Below are 10,869 nucleotides of genomic sequence, written 5' to 3' on the forward strand. Positions count from 1 at the left end.
ACACCACCACACCACTACACCACTACACCATGACACCACTACACCATGACACCACTACACCACTACACCATGACACCACTACACCATGACACCACTACACCATGACACCACTGACACCACTACACCATGACACCACTACACCACTACACCATGACACCACTACACCATGACACCACTACACCATGACACCACTACACCATGACACCACTACACCACTACACCATGACACCATGACCACCACTACACCACCATACACCACTACACCACTACACCATGACACCACTACACAATGACACCACTACACCATGACACCACTACACCACTACACAATGACACCACTACACCACTACACCATGACACCACTACACCACTATGCCATGACACCACTACACAATGACACCACTACACCATGACACCACTACACCACTACACCATGACACCACTACACCATGACACCACGACACAATGACACCACTACACCACTACACCACTACACAATGACACCACTACACCATGACACCACTACACCACTACACCATGACACCACTACACAATGACACCACTAATATGACACCACTACACCATGACACCACTACACAATAATATCACCACACCATGACACCACTACACCATGACACCACTACACCATGACACCACTACACAATGACACCACTATACCATGATACCACCACACCACTACACCATGACACCACTACACCATGATACCACCACACCGCTACAACATGACACCACTACACCATGATACCACCACACCACTACACCACTACACCATGACACCACTACACCATGACACCACTACACCATGATACCACCACACCACTACACCACTACACCATGACACCACTACACCACTACACAATGACACCACTACACAATGACACCACTACACCATGTCACCACTACACCACTACACCATGACACCACTACACCACTACACCATGACACCACTACACCACTACACCATGACACCACTACACCATGACACCACTACACCATGACACCACTACACCACTACACCATGACACCACTGCACCATGACACCACTACACCACTACACCATGACACCTCTACACCTACACCACTACACCAAGCCACCACTACACCACTACACCACTACACCACTACACCATGACACCACTGCACCATGACACCACTACACCATGACACCACTACACCATGACACCACTACACAATGACACCACTCCACCATGACACCACCACATCACTACACCATGATACCACCACATCACTACACCATGATACCACCACACCACTACACCATGACACCACCAAACCATGATATCACTACACAATGACACCACAATACCACCACATCACTACACCATGATACCACCACACCACTACACCATGACACCACCAAACCATGATATCACCACACCACCATGACACCACTACACCATGACACCACCACACCATGACACCATGACACCACTACACCACTACACCATGACACCACTACACCATGATACCACCACACCACTACACCATGACACCACCAAACCATGATATCACCACACCATGACACCATGACATCACTACACCATGACACCACTACACCATGACACCACCACACCATGACACCACTACACCAGGACACCACCACACCAGGACACCATTACACCACTACACCACTACACCATGACACCACTACACCACTACACCATACACCATGACACCACTACACCATGACACCACTACACCATGACACCACCACACCATGATATCACCACCACACCATGACACCACTATACCATGATATGGGGGCGGCAGGGTAGCCTGTTGGTTAGAGTGTTGGACTAGTAAGCAAAAGGTTGCAAGTTCAAATCCCTGAGCTGACAAGGTACAAAACTGTCATTCTGCCCCTGAACATGGCAGTTAACCCACTGTTCCTAGGCCATCATTGAAACCACCACACCACAATGACACCACCACCACAACATGACATCACCACACCATGACATCACCACACCATGACATGACTCCACCACTCTTCTTTTAACTGTAGTTGTTGGCTGATAACATAGTAGAGTTCAAGAGGATTTGTTTGCGGGGATGTATGGTTTTATACTAGCTGCTTGTGCTAACATAAAGCCAGATAACTAAGTTGTTTGTTGTCAAAGCTATAGCTGAATGTGGAGCAGGCCTGTTGTGGTGATTTGTAGTGAATCCACGCTTTTATAAAAGTTGGTTCTGGACAGGTAAAGCTGACTCAGGTTATTACCTGTTTGTGTCTCCATTGTTTCAGGTACAGTATATTGATGTGGTGGTGGCTGGATTAAATGCTAGTTTTCACTGCTCCAGGTTTTAGCAGTGTAACATGTAAACGGACTATGCTATGACAGCAACGTGTTTCATTGCAAAGATAAACACTATCCTGTTGGTGCTTGTCTGTCAGTGTGGTCAAAGACTTAGTTTCTCCTGCATGATGAGTAAATAGATCCACCCTGTAAATTCACACAAACCCTGCTAGTGCCAGGATGTGATTATGGTGCTGGGTGGGGCTCCGAGCTGCCAACAGAACAGAACCTGACTAACAGCTTTCAGACTGATATTTTATTAATGTTTTTTTTTTTCTTCCCAAAAGCATTTTCTTTAATTATAGGTTTGGGAAATGGTTCAGGTCACTCGAGGTCTGCACCACCCAATGATGATCTGTGTTTACCAAGCCTATCCTCCCTCTACTCGGTGATCACCTGATCTGGATAAGAGCGTCTGCTAAATGACTTAAATGTAATGTAAATGTAATGTGGATCGTAGATGTGCTGCTGTGCGGGGCTTCAGAGCTGCCAACAGAACAGAACAAACAGCTTTCAGACTGGTGTCATGAAAGCTGATGATTAATCTAAATTAAATTATTTTCGAAGCACTTACTTGCATTAAAGTGGAACTGACTGAAATTTTAGCCTCATGAAATCGTGTTAAAATCTGTTCATATACTCCCCCTGGGAATAACAGGACATATCTTTGAACATTTTCTGACTAGTGAGCACTGAGATATGGTCATTTTCACGTTTTCATAAATTCTTAGAATTACGTACACGAAGGCATTTGTCTACAGCAATATAGAGTGGGAAAGTGGTTGTGCGTTTGGACAATTCATAGACACGGCAGTAAATTAAACCTAATAAAAACACCTGCCTTGTCCAGGACCAGTATATGCAAACCGGTGCAGCACAGCCAATCAGAGCTACAGTAGGCCTATATGCAAACCGGTTCAGCACAGCCAATCAGAGCTACAGTAGGCCTATATGCAAACCAGAGCAGCACAGCCAATCAGAGCTACAGTAGGCCTATATGCAAACCGGTTCAGCACAGCCAATCAGAGCTACAGTAGACCTATATACAAACCGGTGCAGCATAGCCAATCAGAGCTACAGTAGGCCTATATGCAAACCGGTTCAGCACAGCCAATCAGAGCTACAGTAGGCCTATATGCAAACCAGAGCAGCACAGCCAATCAGAGCTACAGTAGACCTATATGCAAACCGGTTCAGCACAGCCAATCAGAGCTACAGTAGACCTATATACAAACCGGTGCAGCATAGCCAATCAGAGCTACAGTAGGCCTATATGCAAACCAGAGCAGCACAGCCAATCAGAGCTACAGTAGGCCTATATGCAAACCGGTACAGCACAGCCAATCAGAGCTACAGTAGGCCTATATGCAAACCGGTTCAGCACAGCCAATCAGAGCTACAGTAGGCCTATATGCAAACAAGCCATTTACCACACAGTCCTGTCATCATTCACTATGAACTGGACTGTGTGTTTACAGGCAGTAGGGCCTGCCATCATTCACTATGAACTGGACTGTGTGTTTACAGGCAGTAGGGCCTGTCATCATTCACTATGAACTGGACTGTGTGTTAACAGGAAGTAGGTCCTGTCATCATTCACTTTGAACTGGACTGTGTGTTAACAGGAAGTAGGAACAGCGTGACTTTAGATCATTAGAACACATTCACCAAAAGCCACAAAATAAACCTGAATGGATTTCTGCAAATATATCACAATATACCACAGTAGTCCTCTTACATTTGGGAACTTTACATGTGCAATACGTATCAGACAGATCAAGGTAAAGCACATCAATAGGCTCAGTTCAAGCCAAGCGTGTGTCATCGTGTTTCTGGGAAAACCTGCAGTTTCCTTCTGGGGCTCAGTGGTGCCAAGGTACCAATGTCTCAGTGCCATCATATTGTAGTGGTTCTCCAACCTCTCCTCGGGGACCCCATTCCATAGATTTGATCTATTCCAGAGCTAGCACACCTGATTCAACTTGTCGACTAATCATCAAGCCCTTGAACGGGTGAATCAGTTGAGCCTGTTACTACGACAACATTATGAAACGTCCGGTCCTCTCCCGTGGAGATGCTGCAGTAATATGTCTTACAGTTATATTGTATATATATATATATACAGTTGAAGTCAGACTTTTACATAGTCAAATACATTTAAACTCAGTTTTTCACAATTCCTGATATTTAATCCTAGTAAAAAATTCCCTGTCTTAGATCAGTTAGGATCCCCACTTTATTTTTCAGGATATGAAATGTCAGAATAATAGTAGAGAAAATTATTTATTTCAGCTTTTATTTCTTTCATCACATTCCCAGTGGGTCAGAAGTTTACATACACTCAATTAGTATTTGGTAGCATTGCCTTGAAATGGTTTAATTTGGGTCAAACGTTTCGGGTAGCCTTCCACAAGCTTCCCACAATAAGTTGGGTGAATTTTGGCCCATCCCTCCTGACAGAGCTGGTGTAACTGAGTCAGGTCTGTAAGGCCTCCTTGCTCCCACATGCTTTTTCAGTTCTGCCCACACATTTTCTATAGGATTGAGGTCAGGGCTTTGTGATGGCCACTCCAATACCTTAACTTTGTTGTCCCTAAGCCATTTTGCCACAACTTTGGAAGTATGCTTGGGGTCATTGTCTATTTGGAAGACCCATTTGTGACCAAGCTATAACTTCCTGACTGATGTCTTGAGATGATGCACAACATGATGCTGCCACCCCCGTGCTTCACTGTTGGGATGGTGTTCTTTGGCTTGCAAGCCTCCCCCTTTTTCCTCCAAACAGATCGATGGTCATTATGGCCAAACAGTTCTATTTTTGTTTCATCAGACCAGAGGACATTTCTCCAAAAAGTATGATCTTTGTCTCCATGTGCAATTGCAAACCGTAGTCTGTCTTTTTTATGGCTGTTTTGGAGCAGTGGCTTCTTCCTTGCTAAGCGGCCTTTCAGGTTATGTCGATATAGGACTTGTTTTACTGTGGATATAGATACTTTTGTACCTGTTTCCTCCAGCATCTTCACAAGGTCCTGTTTTTCTGGGATTGATTTGCACTTTTGGCGTCAAAGTACGTTCACCTCTAGGAGACAGAACGCGTCTCCTACCTGGTATGACCGCTGCATGGTCCCATGATGTTTATACGTGCGTACAATTGTTTGTACAGATGAACGTGGTACCTTCAGGCATTTGGGGAGGCAGGGTAGCCTAGTGGTTAGAGCATTGGACTAGTAACCGAAAGGTTGCAAGTTCGAATCCCCGAGCTGACAAGGTACAAATCTGTCATTCTACCCCTGAACAGGCAGCTAACCCACTGTTCCTAGGTCATCATTGGAAATAAGAATTTGTTCTGAACTGACTTGCCTAGTAAAATAAAGGTAAAAAATTGGAAAATGCTCCCAAGGATGAACCAGACTTGTGGAGGTCTACATTTTTTTCTGATGTCTTGGCTGACTTCTTTTGATTTTCCCATGATGTCAAGCAAAGAGGCACTGAGTTTGAAAGAAGGCCTTGCAATACATCCACAGGTACACCTCCAATTGACTCAACTGACTCAACAGCTTCTCTGCCAGCTAACACGAAGAAGAAAGACTAGTGTCTCTGTGTATCGGACAGCTTCTCTGCCAGCTAACACGAAGGAGAAAGACTAGAATGTCTCTGTGTATCGGACAGCTTCTCTGCCAGCTAACACGAAGGAGAAAGACTAGAATGTCTCTGTGTATCGGACAGCTTCTCTGCCAGCTAACACGAAGAAGAAAGACTAGTGTCTGTGTATTAGCCTTTTGTTCTTACTCAGATACATAAAACTACATGCTGGAACTGCAGGGTCTCTACTTACGACAAATTAGATCTGTTTTTTTATTTATTAATTTATTATTCATTAACTCATTAATAACATTTTTAATACCATTAATTAATCCCTTTAAACATAGAGTTGTTAAAAAAAATTTGTAACAGCTCTCGAGCTACCAACATATTTGACAGATACATGGATTACCAATGTGGTCATTTTGAAGAAACTATTGGATAAAGCAACGAATCAAAGCAAAATGTAAACGTATATCTTATTAAAACGTCACGAGACATGGAAAATAATGATGTCTACAATGTATAAATAACCAAAACACAGTCTTTAAATGTACACGTTACAGCACCATGAATGTGCCATGGTTGACAGGTTGCTAACAGTAACACAGTATGGAATAGTAGTATACATTGACAATAGTATACATTCACAATAGTATACATTCACAATAGTATACATTGACAATAGTATACATTCACAATAGTATACATTCACAATAGTATACATTGACAATAGTATACATTCACAATAGTATACATTGACAATAGTATACATTGACAATAGTATACATTGACAATAGTATACATTGACAATAGTATACATTCACAATAGTATACATTGACAATAGTATACATTGACAATAGTATACATTGACAATAGTATACATTCACAATAGTATACATTGACAATAGTATACATTCACAATAGTATACATTGACAATAGTATACATTCATTAATAGTATGAATTATAATGCATTTAAAAAGTACTAAAACATACATTTATTCCATTTGGCAGGGATTTTAAAACCTTTACACAATGAACGCTTGATTTGATAAAAACATATAGCTAGCTATGAGTGTTGGAAGAATGTGCACAATTTTCACTCACAATTCTGGAGTGATCTGTGTTCATATATATCCACTATAATGATGTGCTATTTATGTTTTTTCTCTAAGCGTTTGAGGAGCATGACAGCTGGCGATCAGCTCTGCGTGAGCCCGCCGTGTGTGTGTGTGTGAGTGTATCACTGCTGCATGCTGGGTAGACCTCGGTTCCAACGCCGCATAAACAAAAGGTTAATGAGGGTTCACTGCTTTTTGTTTATCCCTTCAGCAGATGCCAACAGATTTACACACACACACACACACACACACACACACACACACACACACACACACACACACACACACACACACACACACACACACACACACACACACACACACACACACACACACACACAGAGACACACACACACACACAGACACACACAGACACACACATAGGACAGAGACAGAGACACACACACACACACACACACACAGACACAGACACACAGACACACACACACACACATACACAGACACAGACACACACAGAGACACACACACACACACTGACACACACAGACACACACATAGGACAGAGACAGAGACAGAGACACACACACCCACACACACACACACACACACACACACACACACACACACACACACACACACACACACAGACACACACACAGACACAAGTGATCAAAGAAATTGTGGGATGGATTGTTTTTATTTATTATTGATTGTTGTATTGTGGTTTTGATTTCGCTGAATGTTCATGCTTTCCTGATGTTCTGCGATTGTGGCCGAGGTGACGAAGGTTTCAAATGGTCGTTATGGGAGACTTGTGATGTTCATTTTCACCAAAGACTTTCATATGGATGTTACTTCCCTCAAACCCAAATGTCAGGTTTTATCTTTCTGTGTCACTCATAAACTGTATGTAGATGATGAAATACTGCCCTCCAGTGGAGAGATTACCAATCAACGCCACGTTTTTCCCCCTCATTGTGTTGAGAGTGTAATGGGAAAACAACAATGTCTTAATTTTGAGTTATTTAGTTGTGTTTTTGAGAAAAGTCAGACTTTCTATTATGAATGATTAATCATTGATTTGACAAGTATTAAATTATATTGTTTTTAGAGTTTTTATGTCTACGATATCATTGTGGTATTTTCTTTGCAACACACTAATTTATGTTCTACCTTCAGCCTTGTCTAGCTGTCTGTGTCCTTAATGAAATGTCACTTTGACCGAGGAAAAAGTAACCAAAGCCCCAGCACTGAGATTATCATGGAAAAGGGCTTGATATCTATTTGTGTACGTGTTAGTCTCACGTTACCATAGTCCCCGGTTTCCAAAGTTACCATAGTCCCCAGTCTCCAAAGTTACCATAGTCCCCGGTCTCCAAAGTTACCATAGTCCCCGGTCTCCAAAGTTACCATAGTCCCCGGTCTCCAAAGTTACCATAGTCCCCGGTCTCCAAAGTTACCATAGTCCCCGGTCTCACGTTACCATAGTCCGCGGTCTCACGTTACCATAGTCCCCTGTCTCACGTTACCATAGTCCCCAGTCTCACGTTACCATAGTCCCCAGTCTCACGTTACCATAGTCCCCGGTCTCACGTTACCATAGTCCCCAGTCTCACGTTACCATAGTCCCCAGTCTCACGTTACCATAGTCCCCGGTCTCACGTTACCATAGTCCCCAGTCTCACGTTACCATAGTCCCCGGTCTCACGTTACCATAGTCCCTGGTCTCAGATCACCATAGTCCCCGGTCTCACGTTACCATAGTCCCCAGTCTCACGTTACCATAGTCCCTGGTCTCAGATCACCATAGTCCCCGGTCTCACATTACCATAGTCCCCGGTCTCATTTTACCATAGTCCCCGGTCTCACGTTACCATAGTCCCCAGTCTCACGTTACCATAGTCCCCAGTCTCACGTTACCATAGTCCCCGGTCTCACGTTACCATAGTCCCCAGTCTCACGTTACCATAGTCCCCAGTCTCACGTTACCATAGTCCCCGGTCTCACGTTACCATAGTCCCCGGTCTCACGTTACCATAGTCCCCAGTCTCATGTTACCATAGTCCCCAGTCTCACGTTACCATAGTCCCCTGTCTCACGTTACCATAGTCCCCAGTCTCACGTTACCATAGTCCCCAGTCTCACGTTACCATAGTCCCCGGTCTCACGTTACCATAGTCCCCGGTCTCACGTTACCATAGTCCCCAGTCTCACGTTACCATAGTCCCCGGTCTCACGTTACCATAGTCCCCGGTCTCACGTTACCATAGTCCTCAGTCTCACGTTACCATAGTCCCCAGTCTCACGTTACCATAGTCCCCAGTCTCACGTTACCATAGTCCCCAGTCTCACGTTACCATAGTCCCTGGTCTCAGATCACCATAGTCCCCGGTCTCACGTTACCATAGTCCTCAGTCTCACGTTACCATAGTCCCCAGTCTCACGTTACCATAGTCCCCAGTCTCACGTTACCATAGTCCCCGGTCTCACGTTACCATAGTCCCTGGTCTCAGATCACCATAGTCCCCGGTCTCACGTTACCATAGTCCCCAGTCTCACGTTACCATAGTCCCCGGTCTCACGTTACCATAGTCCCCTGTCTCACGTTACCATAGTCCCCAGTCTCACGTTACCATAGTCCCCAGTCTCACGTTACCATAGTCCCCAGTCTCACGTTACCATAGTCCCCAGTCTCACGTTACCATAGTCCCCAGTCTCACGTTACCATAGTCCCCGGTCTCACGTTACCATAGTCCCCTGTCTCACGTTACCATAGTCCCCAGTCTCACGTTACCATAGTCCCCAGTCTCACGTTACCATAGTCCCCAGTCTCACGTTACCATAGTCCCCAGTCTCACGTTACCATAGTCCCCAGTCTCACGTTACCATAGTCCCCGGTCTCACGTTACCATAGTCCCCGGTCTCACGTTACCATAGTCCCTGGTCTCAGATCACCATAGTCCCCGGTCTCACGTTACCATAGTCCCCAGTCTCACGTTACCATAGTCCCCGGTCTCACGTTACCATAGTCCCCAGTCTCACGTTACCATTGTCCCTGGTCTCACGTTACCATAGTCCCCGGTCTCAGATCACCATAGTCCCCGGTCTCACGTTACCATAGTCCCCAGTCTCACATTACCATAGTCCCCGGTCTCACGTTACCATAGTCCCCAGTCTCACGTTACCATAGTCCCCGGTCTCACGTTACCATAGTCCCCGGTCTCACGTTACCATAGTCCCCAGTCTCACGTTACCATAGTCCCCGGTCTCACGTTACCATAGTCCCCGGTCTCACGTTACCATAGTCCCCAGTCTCACGTTACCATAGTCCCCGGTCTACCACGTTACCATAGTCCCCGGTCTCACGTTACCATAGTCCCCAGTCTCACGTTACCATAGTCCCCAGTCTCACGTTACCATAGTCCCCAGTCTCACGTTACCATAGTCCCCAGTCTCACGTTACCATAGTCCCCTGTCTCACGTTACCATAGTCCCCAGTCTCACGTTACCATAGTCCCCAGTCTCACATTACCATAGTCCCCAGTCTCACGTTACCATAGTCCCCGGTCTCACGTTACCATAGTCCCCGGTCTCACGTTACCATAGTCCCCAGTCTCACGTTACCATAGTCCCCAGTCTCACGTTACCATAGTCCCCAGTCTCACGTTACCATAGTCCCCAGTCTCACAGTCTCACGTTACCATAGTCCCCAGTCTCACGTTACCATAGTCCCCAGTCTCACGTTACCATAGTCCCCAGTCTCACGTTACCATAGTCCCCAGTCTCACGTTACCATAGTCCCCAGTCTCACGTTACCATAGTCCCCGGTCTCACGTTACCATAGTCCCCGGTCTCACGTTACC

The 10,869-nt window shown here is 45.2% G+C and overlaps 1 protein-coding gene across 2 annotated transcripts in view; it reads left to right on the forward strand.

The window, feature by feature from the left end:
• LOC135518423 (cingulin-like protein 1) overlaps nucleotides 1–10,869 on the forward strand; it is a 115,317-nt gene that overhangs the window by 58,678 nt on the left and 45,770 nt on the right. The gene's annotated exons all lie outside the window — the stretch shown is intronic.

The sequence above is a fragment of the Oncorhynchus masou genome, chromosome 28, assembly GCF_036934945.1.
Source record: "Oncorhynchus masou masou isolate Uvic2021 chromosome 28, UVic_Omas_1.1, whole genome shotgun sequence".
NCBI lineage: Eukaryota > Metazoa > Chordata > Actinopteri > Salmoniformes > Salmonidae > Oncorhynchus > Oncorhynchus masou.